Below are 9,772 nucleotides of genomic sequence, written 5' to 3' on the forward strand. Positions count from 1 at the left end.
AAAACCTGCCCCTCATTTTGGACCTTCCGCAAACAGCTAAAGACCTGGCTGTTCAACCAGTAACACAAGATCTACCCTGGCAGTAGGAGAATCATTCGCAGATATCTTAGCGCCGAGACGCCCACGGGCATTTGTTCGCGCTTAATAAATGACATAAATAAATATTAAATGTCATAAATAAATAAATAAATAAATACTGAGCGCACTTATGATTTGTGCGACCACGCAAGAATTAGGTCTCCTGATAGATTTCAGGTTCCTGAGCAACGTTCTCCTCGTTCTTCACAGGAAACATCGCGCGCAAGCTGGTGGAGGAGAACACGGCAGGGGTCGGGGTTCCCCACAAGGACGTGAGCAGCCCCGCCGGTCTGATGGTAAAGGCAAGCAGGAGGCTCATGTCACCCGCAGCTTATCAAACTTTGTCGAATCTTCCCAGTACCTTGAGCCCAACCAGGCGGGTTTCCGACCCGCCCACTCGACGGAGGCGGTCATTTTAGCAGTCCTCGATACACTCAGGTACAACGCTGATATCGGGAACCCTCAAGCCCTTGTCCTCCTGGATCTGTCTGCTGCGTTCGACACGGTGGATCATAACATCCTTCTCCACCGTGTCGAACAGGCCGGCATCCGAGGCGTGGCCCTCGATTGGGTCAGATCCTTCCTCACTGGCAGAACACAGGCAGTCCGCTTGGGTCCTTTTACGGCAAAAAAATCTCCCACGGTCTGCGGAGTCCCCCAGGGCTCCTCTCTTTCCCCGCTTCTATTTAATTTGTATCTCCGGCCACTGATTCAATCCCTCCTCAAATGGGATATCACAATTTTTAATTATGCTGACGATTTGCAGCTTGTTTTTTCACTTAATTCCCCTCTGGCCATCAATACGTTCCATGCTGTAATGACTCACATACAACTCTGGATGGACCAGAACCAATTAAAACTCAACCCAGGAAAAACTGAGCTTCTTCTTCCTGGCCTCAGCCATATCCATTGGGGCCCTCAGTTCTGGCCGCCGGAGCTTGGTTCCCCCCCCCACCCCTGCTAAAACAATAAAAAGTCTGGGCGTAATTATTGACACCGAACTTACCCTCAAAGCCCAAGTTGGAGCGGTAATTTCATCATGCATGTTCCAGCTTCGAAGGATTCGCAAAGTTCGTCACTTCCTCCCCCCTGCAGCACTCACCCAATCTGTTACTTCACTGGTACTCTCACGTCTTGATTTTTCTAACTCTATTTATCACGGCCTTCCACTTTATCTGCTGAATCGCCTCCAGGTCGTCCAAAACCAGGCAGCTCGCCTGATCCATGGACTACCTCGTTGGCAATCCGCTAAACCTTTGCTCCATAGCCTTCACTGGCTCCCTGTGAATCAAAGGGTCGCCTTTAAGGTGGCTTGCCTCACTTTCAAATGTCTTCACTGCCCTAGTCCTGGGTTTCTCAACTCCCTCATCCGCCCCTACCGCCCTACACGTAATCTACGCTCTGCCCGTAATGACCTACTAATCACCCCAAAAAATAAAACCAAGAAATTTGGTGGCCGCCGTTTTTCTTATCTAGCCCCCACTCTCTGGAATTCTCTCCCCCTGTCCATCAAATCCTCCCTCTCTCTTCTCTCCTTCAGGAAACTCTTAAAGACCCATCTGTTTCCATCCTTATGTTAGGTTTTGTGTATTTCTGTCTCTCTCACCTGTCTAGCAGCGCCAGGAAGCTTCGGCGTCAGTGCGCTTTACAAATGGCACTTAACATAACATAACATAACGTTAACGCCCTCATTTTCAGAAAAAGAAAGTTGCTGCGTTATCCGTAAGGTATGCCACGGAAAGTGAGAACACAGCTACGGATCCTGACATGGGCATTAACGCTGCTCGACAGCGCAGCGGAGGTTACAATAGTGCGGAAAGCACTGCGTCCATAGCTGAAGGCGACAGCAACTGACACTTTTATCACAATGGAAACTGCTGACAGTGGGTGGCTCCCCCGACAGACTATATGATATAGTTCTTTTAATAGAAGGTGATATCCAACGTGTAATAAAAGGGATTTTTTGGGACCATCTGACCTCTACATATGACATTCTGTTAGCTGAGTCAGACTGGTCCCCGCTTTTCATTTTGCCGCTCCAAGAGGGGAGGAGGTCACCCTCCCCAGCTTTCCGCACAATGTGCCCAAGGAGCAGTCCGCAGAACTTTGCAGAAGAGTGTGCTCTGGTGCTTGCACCTGCGTTGTACCATACTCAAGTCGGGTGGGATAAACTTTCTCCCAGACACGAGATTCCATTGCGGTTTATGCCACAGCCACAACCCCAATATCCCATGCGGCGATTGGCTAAAGCCCCCATTGCGGAAATCCTTGAACAATTAGAATATCAAGGTGTGATTGAGACATGTGTGTCACCTATGAATAATCCTCATTTCACTGTTACCAAACCTGATGGGTCGTACTGCCTGGTTTTGGAGTATCTTTGTGAAACAAAGGAGTTAGGTCCATGTAGGGTATGGGGTATGAGGAAATATAAATTTTATGGTCAAGATTGTGTTCCCTAGCGTGTACCCCACCGACTCCATGTACCAGCTTAAAGTGCATGTAATTTCCCTCCTGTGCCAGCTACGAAGACGCAAATACATTTGCGTCCAACGTTAACATGTCCTCTTTCAGACCCACCCTGAATGGGTTGAATAGTCCGTTCCTAAGTATGCTATGCCAACGTCTTTTTGTAGTATACCTTACACGTTTTTCAGCTCTGGCAAAATAGGCCCTGAATTTCTGCCATCGAGCCATTTTTCTGGCTTCTGACTCTGAAAACCTCAGCCCAGGCTGCCTCTGTACCCGTGAACTCTGACTTACTTCCAGCGCGGCCCACCGTGCTCAGCTCAGCCTGCTGCCTGCCAAGACTGACTATAACCTTCGAGTTATCTGTTCCGCTCCTCGAAAATACATTCCTGCCTACTAGCTTCAGTAAACATCCCCCTCATCTGCAGAGCAAAGGGCCAACCTGTCCCGTGCAAGTAATTCATAGCCTCTGTTACCATGCTCTCATGGAAGGCCCATGCCCCCACGCTTCTCATGCAGACACTCAGGCGCTTATACACGCACTCACAGTCAGTATAGAATAGCTTCTGCCCCAGAGACCTTTCCCTCCAGATAGTATGGTTCCCAAACATCAGATATCAGATATGATAGAAGTACAAGTTGATCTGACATGCCAGACTTCTGTCTCTTTCCGTCAGTGTAAATGTCAAGTTCCCTGCACCCTCCAGTTTCACGTCAATCACACGTCATGCAGCTGCGCGCGCATCCAAGCTTCCGATTTCTGCTGACATTGCAACATTTCTGTTAGTGCCACCCCTTCTGTGACACCTACCTGGTGACGTTTCTAGCACACACCTCTAGTTCACGCCTAGTTCACGCCTTCTGATTACGTATTGCTAACACGTGGATGCTGTTATCTTGTCTTCTCTCAGCTGTTACGCCTACCATACGTTTTTCATGACAATGAATTAAGTATATAAGCTATGTACTGTCAATAAAGTGCGGTGCGCACTCTTCTATCCCTTCCTGAACCCTGTGTGGTTGCGGGAACATGATAGCCAAGTCATGACCATTCCTTTTTAAGGAATAAAACCCATAAGAACTCTAACACCACGGACTCTGCCTCTTTCTTTCCGATTGAGTTATTATTGATTAAGTACTTACCTGCATAGAAATTATGATAGTAAATTAAATATTTACGACATTTTGGCGCCCGAACAGGGACCCCTCCCCCACCTCACGCGCCGGTTGGTGCATTGCAAGCTCTGTACCCTGCCATCAGCTAGACGGAAACTACGCGTACCGGCAGGATTTCCTGCATCTCCCTCTGGCCCACGGAGGTGACGAAGACTGCGATCAGTACCCAGACGAGGCGGTGAGGAGTGCGGAGGATCCCGACCAGAGCCTAGCCGAAAGAAGCAAGGTCCGAGGTGTCAAGAGGCCCACCAGTTTTCCGAAGTTTTCCGAAGTTTTCCGAAGTTGAGCCGAGTCCAGTCCAGTCGAGTTTTCCGAGGCCTTCCGATTTCCGTGCTTCCCGGTGAGTACCATTGCTGGGTTGTATCAAGACGGGTTTGGGTACACAAGTCCGGTCTGCACTGTTTTTAGACAGTGTATCTGTGCTGTTTAGCAGTACTTCCGTTATTTCAAGGTCTGCACTGTTTTTAGACAGTGTATCTGTGCTGTTTAGCAGTACATCAGTATAAAGGGGTAGTGATATATGTTTTAAATGTTTTACATGTGATTAATGTCGTGGTATGAGTGTGACTGTTTTTAATGTGCATTATTGTGTGTTCTTGTATAAATAGCTGTATTCAGTATTAAGTAGGGAAAATCGAGCTTTCAGTACTAAGTAGAAACAAGATGCCGTTTTTCAACAAGTTAAAGCAGATAGGAACTAGGAAAGGGATACTGGAGGAAGAAATTCCTATTCCCCCTAGGGACACTCCAGGAAACTTCATGTACCACAAGCATGGCTTAGATGCCATATTGTATCTAGATTTATGGGCCGATTATACAAAACATCTAGACGAGAGACACAGATGGCCAGTTACTGGAACATGGGATGCTGAGTGCATCATGAAGGTAGAGGAAGCACTATGGAAAAAGAAAGCCAGACAATCTCAGAAGGACGCCATAGAGTTTTGGCGTAAGGAATCACATAAGCGTGCTGAAAAAGCACTACGTAGAGAAGACAGACTTAGAGAATCAGATAAGGCCCAAGAAAACGAATTAGTTACTGAAGGGATCCGAGTAAAAACAGAGCAAGTAGACCGTGCACGAAATAACCTCGTAAACGGTATGTATCTCGCGGCCGAGGGTTCGCCTGAGGCCATTTCAGAAATACCGAAAAATCTACCGCCACCATTGGTACCAACTAAAGTAAATCACAGGACCACTAAAGACATATTCCTGAATTCCTATCTAGAGGATGTAGCACCCGCTTACACCAATCTGCCTGTCCGCGCCCTGCCTAACGACAGGGATGGGGGTGGTAACCCGCCCCAAGATCATATTCCGCCAGTACCACAACAGATTCCTCCACCTCCACCACTTCCCGCAGTTAAAATAGATCTACCGAAACCACGTCTACCTGACGCTACCAAAGGACAAATTCAAGTTCAGATACAGACTCCACAGAGAGATAATGCCCAAGCTTCCGCTTCAGGAGGTGCGACTGGGGGTCTTCACACCCCACCATTGACACACAGAGTAAACCTTAGGGATATGCAGAGTCCTCTCACGTTCAAGTCACCCCGTCTTGACATACTCAAAGAAAAACTTTCAGTTTGCAGATATGATCCAGTACCCGGAAAAAACGACAGAATGATGATGGCCTCATTACGGTTAAGATCTGCTACTGATTTCCTGCTGTTATTTGCAGGGATGAAGGAGCGCCTAGATAGAATATATCAGTTCATTCAGACTGGTAAAGACCCTGACAGTGTTAAGGATGCCATGGGGCATCAGAAAGTTGACATTCAAGCACAGATACTACGTTTTTTCATAAATTGCCTAATAAGAGAAAGAGACAGGCCTGGGACAGATCAGAGCGAGTTAGATGCACTAAACAAGTGGGGTCAAAATATATCTGAAGGAAAACATGATAAGGGGGCTTGCATAGCCAGTATGTACAAGAAAATAAGAAAAGCAGTGATAGAAATGCACGAAAAAGAGAAAGAAAGGGCCTCCTCCGAGGAGGAGGAAGAACTTGAAGAATCAGAAAAGACTACAGATACTATAGCGTATGTAGGTAAGGGAACTTACCTTAGGAAAGGTACCCGTCCGGAAAGCAAGAGAGTTTTTCTCTCTGCCTTAACCAACCCGAATTCTTCTGAACACCAGTTCCAGGAGACTGATAAAAGACTCCGAGACCAAGTGGGGTACCACATACTTAATTCAATGGATGAACAGGAATTAGCCCGGTCAGCTATATTATGGGCTGAAAATCCGGATATGTATAATGATGACACCGTAGCACAGACATTCCTGAACCTCTCCCCAAACGAGCAGAAATTAGCAGGTGTATACATGATGCAGCACCTCCTCACGAAATACAGAAATAAACATTCCGATCCAGGTCCCTTACACGAAACTCTAGAAGCACTACTCATGGATAGATGGAGAGGTCTAAGTACCAAGTTAATACAAATAATTCTAGAACAACGACGTAGATATGACACTTTTGTAAGCTCTGAATATGTTCCCGCTCCACCCCCAGAAAGAAAAATGTATCGTATGGAATGCCTGAGTGGCATTGAAAGTCAGAACCCCTTACGAGAAGTACACCCAGTTATGGGTGAGGATCATCTCTTGAAACGCGTGTATGTACACACGCCACTGACTAAGTTAGAACTGTTAGAAATGAAGAAACTAGTACCGAGCCATGATAAAGACCCTGCAGGTTTCCACAGAGAGCTTAAAGACATGTTACTGATGGGGGATTACACATATGAAGATATCATGAAAATGTTAAAGGTACTGCTGCCTACGGGCATATACGAGAAACTCAAGGAAAAGGAATGGGAGGTGGGAGACAAAAAGATTGTATGGGCAGAAATAGAAGACGAAGAGAGCAAGCGTGTCCCAGGGGTAGGCCTCGGGGACAAAACTAAAGCATTACCAGGTCTAATAGTACAGGTTCTGCCAAGATTACTAGCAACTAGAAAAGAAGACTGGGATGCAATCTCAGCATGTAAACAGAAACCCGACGAAGATACTAGTGACTTTTATTCAAGATTCGAGAAATGTTTTATTATTAATAGTGGTCTTAAACCAAGTAGCGAATCGTACCCGCATCTTTTTGTATCAAAGCTAGTCGAGAATTCCCTGTTAGCAGTTAAAAACCGCGTATACAAGGTCGAGAGTACATGGCAAGCAAATACGCCATCACAGATGTTACAAATGTTACAATACCATCAGAATAGAATTAGAGAAGAACAAGATCAGGAACAGAAACGTATGAAAGACACAAAAATGAAAATGTTAGTAGCCCAGTCGGTACATACCGACGGAAATAGGAAAGGTACGAATCAGACAAATCACGCCGCAGGTCCTGTTAAAGGGACGTGCAATTATTGCAAGCAGCCAGGTCACTACGTACATGAATGCCCAGTTCTGAAACACAATATAGCAACAGGTAAAACGAAAGAGAGACCGCATCCACCAAGACAAGATCAGGTCCAGCAACAGACCCCACAGAATGTACAGACCTCACAGAACACACAGCCTATGCATGCCTCATCCCATACAGCACAGACAGTAGCGGTATCTCAGCCACAGCCTCTTGCCGCGACTCAGCAAGTTTCCCAACAAATGTACCAGTATGCCCAATCTGCTTACCCCGATTACCAGCGATACACATGAAACAGCCTAGAGAGGGAATTTGGCTTGCCTCTTATTGAAATTCCTGTAGATCAAGAAGGTCCTTATGTACACAGTCAAGTATTGGGAAAAGATAGAAAGTTTTTAATTGACACAGGGGCAAGCCGCACCACAATCAGTCATGACGAAGTCCCAGGGGCACCCCTCTCAGGCTCACAGAATGTTTCCCTTGGTTTTTCAGGACAGCCCATTATAAATGAAGTATCAGAACCAGTTCCCCTGGCTGTGGGTCCATTATCACGTATTACAGACTTGTTACTTACGAAATCATGTCCAGAAAATCTGTTAGGAATTAAAACATTGAAAGCTCTAGGAGCTATAATATGCTGTTCCCCGGAGGGAGTTAGACTCTTTCTGCGGGATTTCAAGGGTCATTATGTTTTGCGAGAATTCGATGTCAGATTGAAAAATGTACCAGATCACTTGTGGGCAACAGGCCCAACTGATGTAGGTTGTATGCATATCACACCATACCGTGTTACACTCAAGACAGGAGTTGTTCTACCACGAATCAGACAATACAAGTTACCACCCGATGCTGTAGTGGCTTTACTGAAAATCATTGAAGAGCTCATTGCCCAAGGAGTGGTCGTGGAGACCGACTCCAATATCTGTAATTCACCCATCATTCCAATTCTTAAACGTACTGATCCTAATGCACCGCCAGTATATCGGCTGGTGATTGATCTTCGAGAGCTGAATAAATGTATTGTACCACAGTACCCTGTGGTCCCCGATATCTCTTCTCTATTGACTGCTATTGATTCAGAAGCGACGTTCTTTACTGTAATTGATCTCAAGAACGCCTTCTTTAGTGTACCGATTGATCCAGAGAGCCAATATCTCTTCGGATTCAGTTTAAATGGACGAAGTTTCAAATTTTCACGCGCACCTCAAGGATTCACAGAAAGCCCCAGCATCTATAGTCAAGCACTGAAAAGACAACTAGATTGTATTCAAATGCCAGTTAACACTGCTTTACTGCAATACGTCGATGATCTGCTGATCACCGCACGAAGTGAGCCCGAATGTGAACAAGCATCACTGACAGTCTTACATTTTCTGGCCGACAAGGGACACAAGGTGTCTCCTTCGAAGCTACAATTCTGTGGTCAGCAAGTTGTGTACTTGGGTCACTTGCTGTCCAAAGTGGGGAGACAGCTCACTCCCGATCGCATTCAGTTAATTGTAAATATGCCACGACCCCAGACACAAAAGGAAGTGCGGGCCTTCATAGGCCTCACCTCGTACTGCAGACAATGGATTCCTCAATATGCATTTCTAGCTAAACCACTCATCCAGTTAACGACACAGGAGGCAGCGACTTCGATTGTCCTCCCTTGGACTCAGGAACATACACAAGCCTTTGAGGAATTAAAGAAAGCATTATGCCAAGCACCAGTTTTAGCAACACCATGTTACAGCAAGCCGTTTACACTTTTTGTTACAGAACGTGATGGTACAGCATTGTCTGTCCTCACCCAAGATCAAGCAGGTTCATATAAGCCTTGCGCTTATTTTTCAAGTACATTGGATTCAGTAGCCCAGGCACTCCCTGCGTGCTTAAAGTCTGTAGCAGCGACAGCATTAGCAATCAGACAGAGTGATTCAATTGTCCTAGGGCATCAGTTAACAGTACAAGTTCCACATTCTGTAGAGGTTCTTTTAAACAGAACCCAGACTCAACACTTGACTATAGCACGACTGACAGGTTATGAATTGACGCTATTCCAGCCTCACATAGAAATTAGTGGCCGCCTATGCAGTGACCACTGAAACCGAAGTAAAAGAAACACATCGTATTGACACACTGTCCGCTCAAGCAGCAGAGCTTATTGCTCTGACCCGAGCCTGTATTCTAGCCAAAAACAGAAATGTTAACATATACACAGATTCCCGTTATGCGTTCGGAGTTGTACACGACTTCGGTATGTTATGGCAAGAACGAGGTTTTCTGACCTCTCATGGTGCCAAGATCCAACATGGTCCCCTCATTCAAGCACTGTTAGAAGCAATACATCTGCCTTCAGGTATATCCGTCATGAAGTGTAAAGCACATACTAAAGTTACAGATTCTGTTTCCCAGGGTAACGACCTGGCAGACCAGACAGCAAAACATACAGCATTGACTCACACTCAGACAACTGACATGACAAAGACAATAGGACCGACAAATTGTATGACAGTCAGGGATCCCACACTAGATGTAATCGACATTCAGGCACATGCTACTCCAGATGAAATAAAGAAATGGACTGAACTAGGAGGGATTCAAACAGAACAAGGTTGGATGACGAAGGGAAAATCTACATGGTTTCTCCCTGATTCTATGGTTCAAGTCATGGTTAATACAGCACATAGTCCA

Source organism: Lissotriton helveticus, assembly GCF_964261635.1.
Source record: "Lissotriton helveticus chromosome 1_1 unlocalized genomic scaffold, aLisHel1.1 SUPER_1_unloc_3, whole genome shotgun sequence".
NCBI lineage: Eukaryota > Metazoa > Chordata > Amphibia > Caudata > Salamandridae > Lissotriton > Lissotriton helveticus.